The following is a 15,753-nucleotide window of genomic DNA, read 5'->3' on the forward strand; positions in this document are numbered from 1 at the left end:
GCGAACGAGCAGCCGGCGCCGCCGCCGCATCGTCCTAGCGCGCGCTTACCGAGAAGCGTCGCCGCCGTCGGTTCCGGAAGGCGGTAGCGCGGCTGTAGGGGCATAAAGACAAGGCGGCAGGGAACTTCGGAGGGGGTTGCTCTGTGGCGAGAACTCGCGTCGTCGCCAGCGTTGCGGGGCTGAGAGAGCCTGCCGTCGTCGTCGGTGTGTGGACGGTTGCAGTCACGGAGGAGTGTGCTAGAACAGCGCGCGCGCGCGCGTGCTCTTCGAAAGTGTGAGCAGCCTGCTGTATTTGCAGGACCAACGCAATCCCGAGGACCGAGCAGTCGCGAAGTACTACTGCCTGCTTTTTTCGTCTGCTGCGCCCGGTGCAGAACTGAACGCCTGCTGCTGCTGCTGCTACTTCGGCGCCCGATTCTGCTACCTCGGTGGTTGCCCACATCGGCGCCAGAGAGAAACGGCGATCGTTGTTGAACCCCGACTGTTGCTCCATTTGCGACTCGCGCGAACGTGTGTGCGGCGGGCGTCGCAGAAAAGGTTGTTGCCTCGAGGAAGGAAGTAAGGGGGCTCGCTCGTCCCTCGTTAAGTGTCCACGCATGGGAGCGAGGACGGCGACCACCGCAGAGTACTCGGCGGCGACTACCCCTGCTGCGTGTGTGGCGCGGCTACTCAGTGCCGGTGCGCGGGAGGAGAACTGAGCAAGCAAACGCTACCGCTGATTTGAGGAGGAAAGGATGCTTGGCCGCGAGTAGAGCTGCGAGCACGTGGTGATTCGGGGACGCCGCGCCTCCGCCGCTCTGTGTCTGTTCTCTCTCCGCTGGCACCGAAGAGGCCGGGCCGACACTCGGGTTGACATTTTGGAGAGCGCCCAAGAGAACGCCGGCCCGAACCACTCCATCGACGCGGCCTCCTCGTTTTCGGCTGTTTCAGGTAAGAGAGTTCTGGCGCAAACCAGGGTTTTTGAACCGTATTCTCACTTACTATTATTACTTTTATTTTTTCGCCGGCTGCTCTTTCGAGGCTTGCGCGCCGAGGCCGCGCGCCGCCGCGGCGTGCCAGTCTGCGTGTTCCTTTCTTTCTCTGCCTCTCGCATCTTCCGCGGTCCATCGCTGCGCGCCGCGCGCTCGCTTTGACTCGTCACTCTTGCTCATTCATTCTCCATAGTAGCGGTGAAGCAGCGATAACGAGGTGCTTTAAATCAACGTGCATACGCTCTCTTTTGGCACCCTGTTCTGTTCGTATTTCCTAGACATTTTGTCCACTATTCATGACAAGCAATAAGTTAGGGGAAAGCGCTTTCGTCTTTGATGCTTTATGAGAACGTGTCTCTGGGCTAACTAACACCGATGATTTCCTGATGAGGAGATGATATGAACGGAGACGGTTCAGTCGCTGCGCGGTTTGACATTTTGACGGACGGCCGGTCTCCAGCGGGTCGTGCACACATCAATATGCGCGGGTAACGCTCAGGGGTACCCTTATAACGCGGTAGCATGCTTAAATGGTTCGTTTATAAACGCAAATTAGTCACTTCCATTTATCTGCTGGAGACATAGACGAAGTCTGCAGGTCGACGTGCACACAGTTCATTTGTACAGGAGCTCATCTGTTGCATAAGATGGCCGGCACGTTTTGTCGTGATCTTGGAAATGCACCGGATGCTTTGTTATAGCCGCTGCAACATGGGTTCATACACCGACAGTCCACTCGTGTTAAGCAAGGGGAGAAATGACGAATGAATGTTTTAGTGCAGTTGAAATAGATATACGCACAACGTAACTATTTCATCTTGGTAGCATCAACTACCTATGGTGTCCCGAGACTGAAGCAATCATTCTCAAAGGAACGCGCGAGCCCTTGGGGCTCTTGAGAGAGTTCCAGATGGTCCACGTGGCTGGCCTGCCCTAGAGTTAAATGAGTCCTCCAACCAGCATCGTTTGTTGAAGAGCGAGTGAGGTTACATTCCAGACATTATGAATGGTGCCTATCGGCATTCTAATGATCTGTCCGCATGCATTTATACGTTATTTAAATCACAAAACAGGACCGATCTTTAGGTCGGACTCGCAGCCTTCGATCGAGCCTGATATATTTATTCCTCGCGCCCAACCCTAGAAATCTTGTTGATCGTCAACCGCGAGCGACATCGGTGACATATAAAACCACCTACACGTCGTGCTGGCGTCCGCAATGTTTCTGGTTATTATTTTCCTAGATCGGTGTCTGATTTTCTCTGCCCATACTTATGTAATTGCTCAGTGCGTACATCCCAGTGATACTGAGCACTGAGCATCTTCAGGCGGTTTCTGCGAGTGATAGCTGGAAGGGGATGGGCCCTTTGTGTCGCTGCACGAATGACAAAGGCTTGTTCTGTGCAATGCGATTCTTTTTTGCAGCGCCGATAGCACTCCTAAGTGCAAGACATATTCTGTGTCGTCGATTGTGCGTGCTCTCTACCCTCGTCACGTCGCCGTTGCCGACGATGACACATAAGAGCGATCTCGCGGCCTTTCAAGGGCAGCGATCGCGTTTTGAGTATATATAGCCTTTGAGTCACTTGCGCATGTAGTGCTATACGTCATGCAAATGCTGCACGCTGTGTTTACTGCCGAACATTCACGTCGACCAATCTGTTCATGAGCAGAAATGCGCTGCATGCTCAGTTATACAGGCCCAACGAAGTTCCGAAATTACGGACCTATTACGTTCATAGCTTACAGGTCAACGTGCGCTCATGCTCCAAGGAATGTTGCAATACACTGTAGCCTCGTCAGCCATCGTTGTGGTATCTTATAGTATGGGGTAGGGGTTGCCAACCGGTCAGAATTTAGCGGGACAGTCTCGAGTTTTTGGGTGCATGTCCCGAGTACCGACTTGACCCAGTCGAAACGGCCAAATGTCCCGACTTTTCATTTTTACAGCGAAGCTGTTATCATATTGTTGGTCGGCATTTTTCGCGTCTGCGTCCGTCAGCAAAAATGTGCGCCGATCCCAATGGCAGTGCAGAGCCAGGAACAGTGGCTCATGCACCCATAAGGCAGAGGCTTCAAGCAGTCAACAAAGTGAAGCGAACAGTGCATACATTCCTTGGCATAATGCATACAACATATTGAACAGCACACGTTTCAATAAAGAACGAGCACAAAGGAATCATGCGAACCACATAATTGATGATAAGGTGCTCCTGATAACAATGCCAAGCACGTAGCGCTCCCTGCATATACGTTTCCCGGTAAAGATTACTGTTGCGCAAGCTGCCGCGCCAACGGCAGCTTGCGACGTGCGGAGGGACGTCACTAGCCTTTCGTATATAAATGAACCAGCCTAGCAACTGATTTCAATGTTGTTGCAGCACAACTATTGGCGGCGTTGTGCTGTCAAAAGTACCGTTACTCCCATTACTACCACTACTCTAAATTGCCATTACTACCATTACTCTAAATCAATAAAGCATTACATAGCCCCCTGAGCAGTTGTAGTGGTGGTTTTAAACAGCTTCGCTGGACATCTACTTTCGCTGGGCCGGGTTGACGAGTCAACGTTTTTTCCTACTGAATAGCAATCAATACACCAAACTTTCCTTTCTGTAATGCCTGACAACTCGGTTGCACATTCTTCTGTTTTGTCTTCTGTTGCATTGTCATAAATACAAGATGGTTTCGTGTTCGTCGTTCGCAGGTTCTAGTTCTGTTGTAGGCCCTAACCGTTCACAGCACCTCCGTCTACATTGGTGGCCGTGTTAACCATATAAATACTGCACCTTTTTCTGTCATAAATCGCGACATCATAGGAGTAACAAAAAAGAAAAGAAAAGTAATTTTTGCAAGTACAGACTTGCGGTTACTGGCACTGATACTGTCGGTCGTCGCCAGCCACCTGTATGGGACAACGATTATAAAGCATAAGAGCTTGCAATACATAAATGCGTGCGCCTTGTTTCACTCTGACAGCCCGCATTAGTAGCGTGAAAGATGGCGGTTTTCTGTACCAGTCCTGAACGACGCAAACCTTTCTTGCATCCTGCGCTAGAAAGCTTTGTTCTGTAGGTTAGGAAAAAAAAGATAGAAGTTGACTTCATGAGCGAAGTAGCTGAAACTGTTTCGATATTCTTTGCCTTCTTTATTGTACCAGTTACTGTTCAAGCCAAGTTCACGATGGGCTTTACCACTACGCGTGCGCCCTTCCGGCCGACACAGTGTCGTCCCAAGAGGCATTAATCGTCTGAAGTGGCTAGAAATTTCTTTTAGCAGCGTTCCAATCATGCTGATGCATGGTGCCGTCTCGTACCATTGATGATTCGTCAGAGCACTGCACTGACGCTATGTATTTGTTCGTATGGGCTGCTTTATCCTAGTTCGTACTGTCGATAACTGCCCTTGCGTCTGAGCGTTAGCCTTCTGCTGACCTTTTGGATATGAAGGTGGCGTGCGGTATCCATAGGAGGTATCCATAGTATTGCGTTTTACCCAACTGGTTATACAATAAGCGACTATCATTTAATCTGGTAATGAATGGTTCTTGTTGGATTCGCCTTGGAAACGCAACGAAGGCTTACCGCGTTGCGCTATAACAGTAGTGCACGTTCATTAGCGGTGATTAAAGAAACTGGGTGGACATGACTGCGTTGTTTTAGTGTACATGTGTTTGTCAATGGTACGTGCATCGTCTGACAAAATGTTTGGTTGATCGGGAAATTGTGTTGGCATGCATTGCTGTTCTTTCATTTGTAAGAGCGAAGACGAAGCTCAGCTTCACACGCTTTTTCGGCGGAGAGTTTCGTAAAATCACATTTCCGTGATTGGTAAAACATATTTTCTAATCGTCAATCGTCTTCGGCAATTTTACAACTTCAATACGCCTTATATTATACTTATGAAGTTTTCCGTGTTTATAGCCTTAACGCGCAACCTGGCCGACTGGTTCTCGCCGCAGATAAAAAAAAAAAAAAAAAAGCATTGGAGGACGCTTACGCTTCGCTTTTCAGAGTGGAACACGATAGCATTCAAAGGTCCCTGACTGCTTCTCACGCTTCCCGACAACTGCAGCCTAAGCAACCGTAATGGTTACTGTGGCGGCGAATGCTATGCGAGAAGGCGAACTTTCTAGTAGAAACGCGACTTCTTGCGTGGGGCGATCCAGGAGAGATTGCACAGCCGCGCAAAAAATAAAAAAAAATGCATAATTTTCAGGTTTCTGTTTCTGTTTCGTACTTTTAATATTTCAGTCTGAGAAGATTTAACATAAAAGGCATACGCTGTGGGTGCTTTGTTTCATGACGTTTGTTTGTGGATTGTCATTCTCAAAATTCCGAGGAATAGCTTAACCAAGTATGCAAGACAATGCATGAACAACATTATTGATATAATGGTGTGGCGATATATCCCGCATATACCACATCTCATATAAGAAGGCGTGGCATATACATCTACCTAAATATATTCGGATGGCCTGGGTGGTTGGGGATGATTTTCTCCGCCATCCGCCGACATCGCACGCCGACGCCGGTTGCCGACGCCAGATTTTCTGCGACACAGGGCCCTTAACGCTATCGCGTTAAAAATTGAGCATTAAAAACTATCTTGATTCATTAGGGATAGCCCTCATAATCGATGAAACTATGTTCGAAACATTGAAAGCTTGCTTGGCGCTCGTTGTTATATTATGTCATGTCATGTTTCTGATACTCGACAACGGTCGTTACAATGAACGCCTGGCTTGTTTTACAAATTTTACAAAAGTTCTCACTATACTGGCAGTGCGTTTCTTTCATTCTAAGCGATTGGGAAGGCTTTTTATTATTGCTACTTTTTTCTACTTATTATGTGCTGCCTGGACTGTTATTATTTTTTATTTTTTATTATTATTATTATTATTATTATTATTATTATTATTATTATTATTATTATTATTATTATTATTATTATTATTATTATTAGCCATACAATCTTGAGATAGCAGGCTCCTCCATATATAGCGAACCTTGCCAAACTGTCGTAGTTATTTAAAAAAAAAACCGATTCGTTTTTCTTCTTTTTTTTATTCCATCGTTTTCTTCTATTGCTTGTTCTTCTTCAGCTGTACAGTTATGTGCACATTCTGCAGCGTGTATTAGCGCGTTCACTATATTTGAAAACAATTCAGTCGTGTAGACGCTAAATGCAGGTCCGTATGCGTGTTTGTTTTCTTTTTTTATTTCCTAATGTGATTTGGGGCCGTTCATTTTACATCTAAATGTTGTGACAAAGCTGCTGACTCAAATCGCTAACTTTTTCATCACAATCAAATATATCACCGCGAGCTTAACGTGCGAGAATTAACCCTTCGAACTACGTATAGTACTTGCTTTACAGTATACATTTGAGCAGAATACCCCTCTGCGTAACTCTAAGCGAACAAGTAACTGCTCCGTCATGCTCGTACCCTAAAATAACTATTCTCGGAAGAATTCGTTCATACTAAGCTTTCTGAGCTAATGGAGTGGCTCATGCAGATATGAAAAGAAATAATGTCTACATGCAACGCAACTCTCGACGCGCTGACAAGCTAACCGCGCTCGATAAATCCATTACTGATCGCGCTGTCTAGGTAACTCAGATCTCCTCGGGGTAATCTGACACGTCAACAAGCTTTCCCGATTCCCGGAAAACGTTGGCACCCGGCACCTACAGAGGGTGGTGCTAGCTGTCTCTCATTACAAAGAGACAATACGGGTAAGTAAAGCGCTAAGCATATTAATTGAAGTGCCAGACAAATAAACTAATAAACGGTAATTAACTGAGCATACGCTTCAGCAACGAATGTTTTAGTTATCGTAGCGCGGGAGTCGGGAGCTCAAAAAAGAAAATGTAATTGTGGAGCGCTGTCGCGACAGGCTTCCACGAAAACTGATGCACTGAGAGGACTGACCTTCGTTCTGATCGCGTATATCGTCGACTTCCATATATATAGTCATAATTGTGCGCTATTGGTCGCAAATTTCATCGCTGGCAATAACGACGTGCTTAACGACGTTTACAATGATTGATTGAAGAAATAGTCGTATGAATGAGGGTATACATAGTATAAAATTAAAACAGCGCAAAAAAAAACGTAAAGGACATGGACAATACAGAACAACACAAGCACTCACTGACAACTGACGCCTCTCGCGAAAAGATGCAATGATGAAATGAGTATTTTAGGTAACAACTGACGCCTCTCTTTTCCTGAGAGGCGTCAGTTGAAGGTAAGCGCTTTTGTTCAGTCTTGTCCGTGTCCCTTTTTTTTTCTTTTCGCGCTCTCTAAACTTTACTATATGCCACGAACAAACTATCCCAGCAGCAGACGTTGTTAGTCGTAGGTGTTGCCAAACTTTCGCGACCCACAACTGGGTGTCATTCTTGCTCATACGTCACGTATACGACTCTATATACCCGCTTACCGAAACAGGTGCAGATATCTTCATCTGCTATAGCTCGAAACGTGTCACGAGAAGCAGATGCAAAAGATGAAAGATTGGTTTGTGGATCGTCTGCGGAGAAAGAAAAATTGCAACCAATATGAAGGAAGGCAAGCGCACATACAGCGGTGTAGTTCGCGTCGCTGCTGAAACCTCGATGTATACAGCGGACGTGCCGTCCAGCTCTATATATACTCTTCCTATTGTAAGCGTCTGGTGTAAGCGCCATGTTTCCTTTCAAATTTATCGGCGAAATGAAAGAATTCAATGAGATTCAGCGTAGCATCCCATTTTACAGGCACAATAGCTCTTTCTTCGAACTAATTTAGCTGTACTATCGTTGTTTTTTTTTTAAACCCTAGCTGCAGACCTCATAGAATGCGCGTGCGCGGCTTTTAAGATAATTCTGGCACGTGCTCTTTAAGATTAGAGCTATGCTTTTTTTTCTGATAACCGCAGTCGATGCAGCATGAAAGAAAATCGCGGAGAATGAGTTGTATCTAGAGCCCTACGCCAATGATCGTGCCGTATACCTTCCATCAATGGAGAGATGGTTCGGATTGCTTTGAAATATCGCGGGCTTGGAGCTATCGTTAAATACTGCGTTTGTGTAGGCCCCTATATAGGAGCGAACAAACTTGGGCAAGGAATTGTCGAAGGAAAAAAAAGAAAAGAGCCGTTCGCGTTGGAACGGGAGGCGAAGATTTCTCGATGAATGGACCGCGAGGAACGCTTGGCAGCTAGCTAGCTATTCACGCTCACAGCACCTGCGCCGTTCGGTGTAGCCCTATAAGTTTCCGAGAAACGCCCGCCTCGGCTCGGACTCTGGAAGACGCGGCAATCCGGCCGTGCTATAGTTCGTAGCATCAAGGGGTTTGTCTTTTTTTTCTTTCTCGTCTTTTATACCCCCTTTTTCCGCAGCTGTGTGACTCATACGTGCATGTTCGAGCATATAGCGCTGTACGCACCCGGGCTGAACGAGAGGGAATTCCAATAACGCGCACGTCGACGCCTCGGTGCGCGGTTCGTTCAAATTCGCGTGGACGTGTATTCGAAGCTCTGTCGGTTGTTTCGGTCAAGGCTTGTTTCTGGCGAAAGGCCGCGGCGAGGACCAACCGGAGGCATGTGCGTGACATTCTGAGATATTTTTTTTTTCTATGATATTTTGTATTTGGCGAGGATGCGTGCGTTGGGGCAATTCCTGGGAGTCGTGCGGGCTACGCGATGCTTCTTCGCAACACCTTTTAGCCGCGTGTTGAGCGAACCGAGGCGCGTCTTCATTGAATGGGGCGTTCTGAAATCGCGTAATTCGTTCGCCCGCCGGGCTTTCTGGATGTCCTTACGAGAGTGATACGATGCATTCGCGCCGATGACTTGTGCTCGATTCAGCGCGATCTTAGCTTCATTAGTGTGAGCCACCGTGCAAGGGACAATGACCCGTAAGGTCGAGGAAGAGCACTGGGTAGCGTTAAAACATCTCTCGTGCTGCCGCGGTGTTGACGGGTCTATCTATCTATCTATCTATCTATCTATCTATCTATCTATCTATCTATCTATCCTATCTATCTATCTATCTATCTATCTATCTATCTATCTATCTATCTATCTATCTATCTATCTATCTATCTATCTATCTATCTATCTATCTATCTATCTATCTATCTATCTATCTATCTATCTATCTATCTATCTATCTATCTATCTCGTATTGTTTTGTATTGTATTCTGTCACGTAGGTCTCCGACAAAAGAAAATAATTCTCCACAGGAAAACGTCTTGCGTGCCCGAGTTCGTATATATATAATTTCTGCGGCCAGACAGGCGTCAGGCCCTGTTTTACGGCGTTGCATTACAGGCACTGGTCCACAAAAGCGTTTTTTTTTTAATATGCTTCTTGTCTTCCGTGATAGATTGAAACAGGCGGGGCGTCGCGCTACGACCACGATCGTGCTGCGACGCGATCTTCAGGTGTGTGTGACGGATGAGAACGACAAAATGCATGGTTTACCGAGCGCAAACTCTGGTACTTGCGTGTTACTGTGATGACCCAGAATTGAAAATGAGAAACACGTCTTTTATTGATCGTCAGGCGCATTATTAAGGTTGCCTGCATTGTATACGGGTGCATGTGCGTTTTGCGAGAAACGTATATGGTGTCCAAGTTGCAGCGTGGCCCGTCCGGTTATCTTGACGGCAACCTTATAGATAGTTTGGTTGGTTTGATGAATTGGAATCGTCCGACTGGGTAACAAGGAGGGGAGGGGGGGGGGGGGGTCAAGACTGAACTGCCGATCGGACTACACTGGAAAATGTGACACGATACGTTGTTCGAGTATTCCGGCCGCTATTCATTGGTTTCACAAGGAACCGTGCGTGGTATTTACCGTGAGCGCGTTCTCTAAATGTCATCTTCCGCATCTGTTTATTCCAATATTCGAATAAAGTTATAGTCGAACTTATTTGTTGAGTTAGTGACCGGCCGCACAAGCAAATTCGCGTCCTTGCTCTCTCTCTTAGTCCGTAAGCGATAAAGATATCACGTGAGCGATGTTTCTTTCTCTCAGGAACAGAACTGTTTCTTACGTTTCATAACTATGCAAAACTGTGGCGAAATAACGTTGCGAGCGTTGAGTGAATGTTTTTCTTTTTTTTTATTGCGCGTCTCGTCACGTTGGAAAGTTGAGTCTCCAGTAACGATTGCTGGTGTCGAAATAGTTTAGTAGAAAAAGATTTCACACGTACTTCCTGTCACCAACGTGGACACATGACTAGACTGGCTAAAGGTTTTCATTGTTAGCGCCTTCGCTGAGAAAAGAAGGTTGAGCAACTTATCTGCGCACTTTCCCCCGACCCGCTGACATAGCCGTGGTAAAGCGCGCCATGGTGAACGGGGACGGTACCAAACGTGCCTCGCAGGCGCGGCCAACTTCTGCCTGTAGCTGGGAACGCGAGAGACGCCACGACTCGATTCTCGTTTCTTTGCCTAATGCTTGCCCTTCTCCGGATGAGCACGGCACGAGTAGTTGTGGTTAGCGATGTAGCGCGAAACAAGACGGAATGACGAGTGAAAACGAGCACAAATGCTTTGTTTTTTTAGTCGTTGCTCTTACTGTACACTGAGCAGTAGTTGAGCTTACAGACCGCCTTGAGCTATAGACCGCCGCGAGAAACGAAAATACGGGTTCTTCACGAATTCCGAAGGAGATGGCGTGTATAGAAGAAAGTTTACATGCGTAGATAGTAGTATTGCGTATAGACGCACACTGTCGCAAACTGCACCTGCTGACCTAGTCTAGGGCATGTACTATCGCGCTCATTATGATCTGCATACTGCGATGTAGTATGGTACAATGCGCGATTGTACAGGGCGTTGAGAGAAAGGGACATTTGAAGCGATAGCTTCTTTGTCACATCACTCACTTTCCGTCGCTATTGGTTGGCAATGGCTAAGTCTAAACCGCCGGTGGTAGTAGCCCTTTGGCTATAGCGTTGCACTGCTGAGCGCGAGGTCCTGGGTTCGACTCTCGCGCGCGGCGACAGCATTCCGATGGGAGTGGAAGGCAGAAAACGCCCGTGTGCTTAGAATTTGGTGCGGGTTAGAGAACCCCGGGTGGGTTAAAAATTAATTCAGAACACCCCACCCCCTTCTCCCCCGTACACACTCACGCACTACGGCGCGCCTCGTAATCAGGTCGTGGTGCTGCGACGTAAAACAACAGCATTTAAATAATTCAATTCTTAGGAATGGCGTTTCTAACCTAAAACGAACTGATTGGTCTGGATACACCAACCTGATACACTACTCCTCATTTACTTCTAACAAACAAAAATACGCTGAGGCATGTATAGTGAGAAGGACGGGTTTGGTGTGAGAGTACTTCTCGCTGAGTAGGCGTCAGCCGAATGGTGTCGAGGCCGATGAATAAAAATGGAGAGACAGACTGAAAAAAGTAGAAATGCAGGGAGGTTAAAAATTGTGGGCTTTTACGTGCCAAAACCACGACCTGATTATGAGGCACCGCGTAGGGGGGACTCCGAAATAATTTGGACCACCTGAGGTTCTTTAACGTGCAGCTAAATCTAAGTACACGGGTGTTTTCGCATTTTACCCCCATCGAAATGCGGCGCCCGTGGCCGGGATTGACACCATAGCCACTGCGCAACCACGGCGGGTAGCCCTCGTTATGTAATGAACGAGAAGAAAGGGAACCGAGGGACCCGATTTTTATTAATCATATCCTAAGAAGCCAACAAACAATGACACCAAGGACAACATAGGGGAAATTACTTGTACTTACTAAGTGAATTAAACTAAATGATAAATTAATGAAAATGGATGAAAAAACAACTGGCTGCAGGTGGGGAATGCAGGTGGGAATTTTCATTTCAATTTATAATTTCCTCCATTCAATTAGTAAGTACAACTAATTTCCCCTATGTTGTCCTTGGTGTCATTGTTTGTTGGCTTCTTATGATATATATATATATATATATATATATATATATATATATATATATATATATTATATAGTAGTTTTGTCTTCTGTAGAGCGCTGTCCTAGGAGCACGCCCTGAGCCCGAAAACATGCCCGTGTGTCGTCTCCACGGTCATCAGTATTATCGTCGCCATATGATTCGCCTACTAGACGAGGCATATTGGGCGTAGAGGTCGCTCTAATTGAACGTGGATCAGTCGCCGCTACCAGTGCAAATCCTGCATATCTCCGCTGTATAGGGTAACTTCCACAAGAGGAAAACAGAAGAAATACAAAAAAAAGCATAATGCGTTCTCTCGATCGTACAAGCGTGTACTCAGGCGCAAAAGTGGTGTAATTCCGCTAATGCCCGTGCTGGAACAGAAACGTGTCGGTTTACATGGAGGGCCTGTGTTTGCGTCCGTGTTCGCATGCTATGCAAACGTTTACAAGCAGTTATGCGGGCTATCTTATCCGCCGCGTGTGTTGCTGCCTGGCGTATTGGGTTTCGTATAGACGTAATCGCTTTTTCTTTCTGTTCCTTTTCTTTTATTTTCTTTATTATTTTTAAAATGTAAGGTATGCCGATGAACGCATTCTGTGTTAGCATGTTGCGTCGTTGGAAAAGAGGTAATGTATCGCTGATGACTGTCGTCTGTCGGCTTTTTCCATTTCTTGTATTTCTTCCTCTTTGTTATTTTATTTATTTATTTATTTATTGTGCGCGATGTGGCTAGCAGGCAGATGGGGATGAAGTTGGAAGCTGCTGGGAGGCGTTGCAGAATATCGCGTACAATTACTGCCCGTAGCAACATTCCAGAGCAGTGCTTCTATCGCTTTTCAAAAGTCACGTGATGCGGCGTCACTGATACGAGGTCGCGGGTTCGATTGGGTTCGAATTTAGATGGGGACGGAATGCAAGGAACGCTCGTGTATACTTAGATTTGGGGACACGTTAAAGAACCCAAGGTGGTAAAAATTATTCCGGATAAAATTGTGGCAACTTAACGCACAAACGGGCACAAATGACGAAACAAAGACGAGCGATACTATCAAGTGTTTATTCACTGGAGATCACCAACCGATATATGTACTACTTGGTGCGCACGCTCCTTGTCGCACCCTCCGGTCACTGCGCAAAAAAACTGCGATTTAAAAACCGCGCACGTCGAACATCGGCATTCATAAATTCATCCTCGGAATTGTGCAGGCTTACGGACGCGTCGCTGATGCAGTGGAGGCATTTCTCTTGATTTAAAAAAAAAAATGCTTCCAAAGCCGACTGAGAAGTGCAGCGTTATCTTGCCTAGAATCTACACTTTTGCCGAAGTCTACACGTTGACGATGATTATTGTTTACATATCAGCAAGACATTCAAAACCACTCTTGTCACACATTCCATAATCCGTCTGCCAGCGTCCTTGGAAGAGTGAAGAGTTTGGGAAAGGAAGAAAACAACGCTCATTAACATCAGTTCCCGTCATTCTTTAACCCGGTCCCGTTCGACAACAAGGGAAAGTTATTTATTTCGGCACGAACTTCCACTAATTTCCCAAGACAATTAGCTTTTTCAATCAGACCTCGAGAGGAGCTGTTATTCGGTTGCTACATGAAACAAAAGTAAGAGGGGGCGGCAAACAGCCAATCAAACGTGACAAATGTCGATCGTCGGTATGGTTTGCTTGTCGTGAAGGCCTTGCTTGGACTCAAACAAACGATAAACGCACTTTCATGTGGCGGTTGTTGCTTGAATAAATCTACGTCCAGGCCGCTCTAAATCGATGGCAGCTTTGTTACGGCCGACCGGATATATATCGTATATCTCGCTGGAAAAGCGACGGCCGAAACTTTTCGACCTGCGTGCTCGTTTCCAACTCCTGGAGGCGTTTTGCCTGTGCTTACAGGGCTAGCCTGGCAGACGCTTTCCCGTGAGGCTGAGAGTTCAGTACGTGGAATTTGTTTCGTGTCAGGAGCTGTATAATATGCCTTATATGGGTGCAGTGCGGTGTACCCGACAGTTCCGCATCGATCTACGAGACCTCGAAGCCCTTTCACCTTCGTTGGCGTGACAGCTTGCGTGAGCACGTCTCGCATCTCATTGGGATTCAATCCTATACGTGACCGGGAATTGTACCCGTGACCTTTAAGAGGGTTCAGCGGCAGAGGGCCACTGCCCGTGAAACTGTAGTGCATATGTTGCCGAGGTCTGTATGAAGCTGTGGCGTTGCAAAATAAATTTTAAAATACAGAGAGAGAGAAAGAGAGATGTCAACTGGGTGGCATTGCAACTTGGCGCAAGGGTATACGGTACGCCTTGCATCACGCTGAATTTGCAAATTGAGAAAGAAAGAAAGAAAGAAAGAAAGAAAGAAAGAACGAGAAAGAAAGAAAGACATTGCAGAGAGGCAACGCTATAGGACTGCCGCCTGTGTGCATGTCCCATTCGTGTGTAGTGCCCTGTATAGCGGAGTACGCAGGCTTGTGTGTGCCTGCTTGGTTATACTATTCCTTTCTTTTTTGTCTTTTCCCCGCCTGTCTCTCATTTGGGGGAGACTGCTCAGCCGGACAGGCATGTCGACGGGGGACATTCCAGTAGTTCCAGTAGCTGCCGCCCGAGCGCGCCGTCCGTCTGTGCCGGCGCGTGCGTCTCGGACGGGAGCTCCCTTATAGATCTTCGCTTTCCTCGTTGGTATTCCGGACACGCGGCCAAAGAGCGACTACATGCGGCGCCGGCGACGAAGGTGTCACGTGTGTTACGCGGGGTCGCCTTTCGCTTTCTGCTCGGCGGTGCCAATCTTACCCCTACATCTTCTCTCTCCCTCTCACTGCATCTTCGCTGTCTCATCAGGTATTCGCGCTGAACCGGCCGGCACTGCCCGGACGTGCTCAAAAAGCGGCGCGCTGGCATTGCAACGTATGCGCGTCTATTACGTGACGCCGTATTACGCCCTTAATCGCTAGAAGCATTTCACAAAGCGCATGTTTTTGATATGCGTTTTAACGTTCTTGACCATTTTTATTCCGTTATAAAGGTAACACCGGTCCTAGTATATGTAGTTGCAACTTGTACTTAGCTCTAGTGCCGGCGTCATGTGACGCGTATAAGCATCGGCTCCTGTCGCCATGGTACATAGTTATAAATTGACGCGGTGTTTAGCCTCATTTGAGGTAGAAAAAATGTAATATGAAATGGACCAGATGTACATCTTTTGGGGGCTGCTGTGATAAGGGCACACGCGATGGCATCGGTGACAATGCTAAAACGTTCATTCACGAATCATTATGTACAGATCCATAGCTGGCCCGCATAATTACGCAGGTTTGTATACGTCCTCATATAGGTAGGCGGGAAGTGTACGGAGCAGAATGCGGGCTCATCGCTCTTTGCGCTGGAGTAACAAAAGAGACAAGCGCTCGGCATTAATTACGGAGAGGCAAAACGAAAACAAGGAGACAGGAGCACACATTTACGCAGCCAGCATACGGCAGAGAATACACGGAAATTGTTAAGGCAGAAAGTTTGAATGTATTATTACATTTATTAACAACATTGTGATGCTCGCGTGATTTGTTGTGGGAAGGAGATCCAAGCAGACAGTGCCTTGCTTTCTTGAAAAATTAAATATTACAATCGAACGACCTTATAACAAACACGCATGCAACACGAAAATGCTTTTGTTATTTGACAGAGCGTAGAAATTGACGTATTGCTAATTCGTACCTAATAGAACAGCGCAAGTAGATTTGCAGCGCTTCGTCTTGTCTCGCCTATCTTCGTCATTCTGTTTTTGTTTGGAGTGTTCTGTTCAGCATGTCTTTGTTATATCCGATGAATCGTTA

General features: G+C 46.7%; 1 protein-coding gene across 1 annotated transcript in view; it reads left to right on the forward strand.

Annotated features, from left to right (window-relative positions):
- The first annotated feature begins 859 nt into the window (after positions 1–859).
- LOC119445992 (solute carrier family 13 member 3-like) overlaps positions 860–15,753 on the forward strand; it is a 102,214-nt gene continuing 87,320 nt past the window's right edge. Inside the window, exon 1 of the mRNA XM_037710291.2 lies at positions 860–930. The gene's annotated coding sequence lies outside the window, so the exon portion shown is untranslated. The remainder of the gene's footprint in view (positions 931–15,753) is intronic.

This window comes from Dermacentor silvarum, chromosome 3, assembly GCF_013339745.2.
Source record: "Dermacentor silvarum isolate Dsil-2018 chromosome 3, BIME_Dsil_1.4, whole genome shotgun sequence".
In the NCBI taxonomy this organism is placed as follows: domain Eukaryota; kingdom Metazoa; phylum Arthropoda; class Arachnida; order Ixodida; family Ixodidae; genus Dermacentor; species Dermacentor silvarum.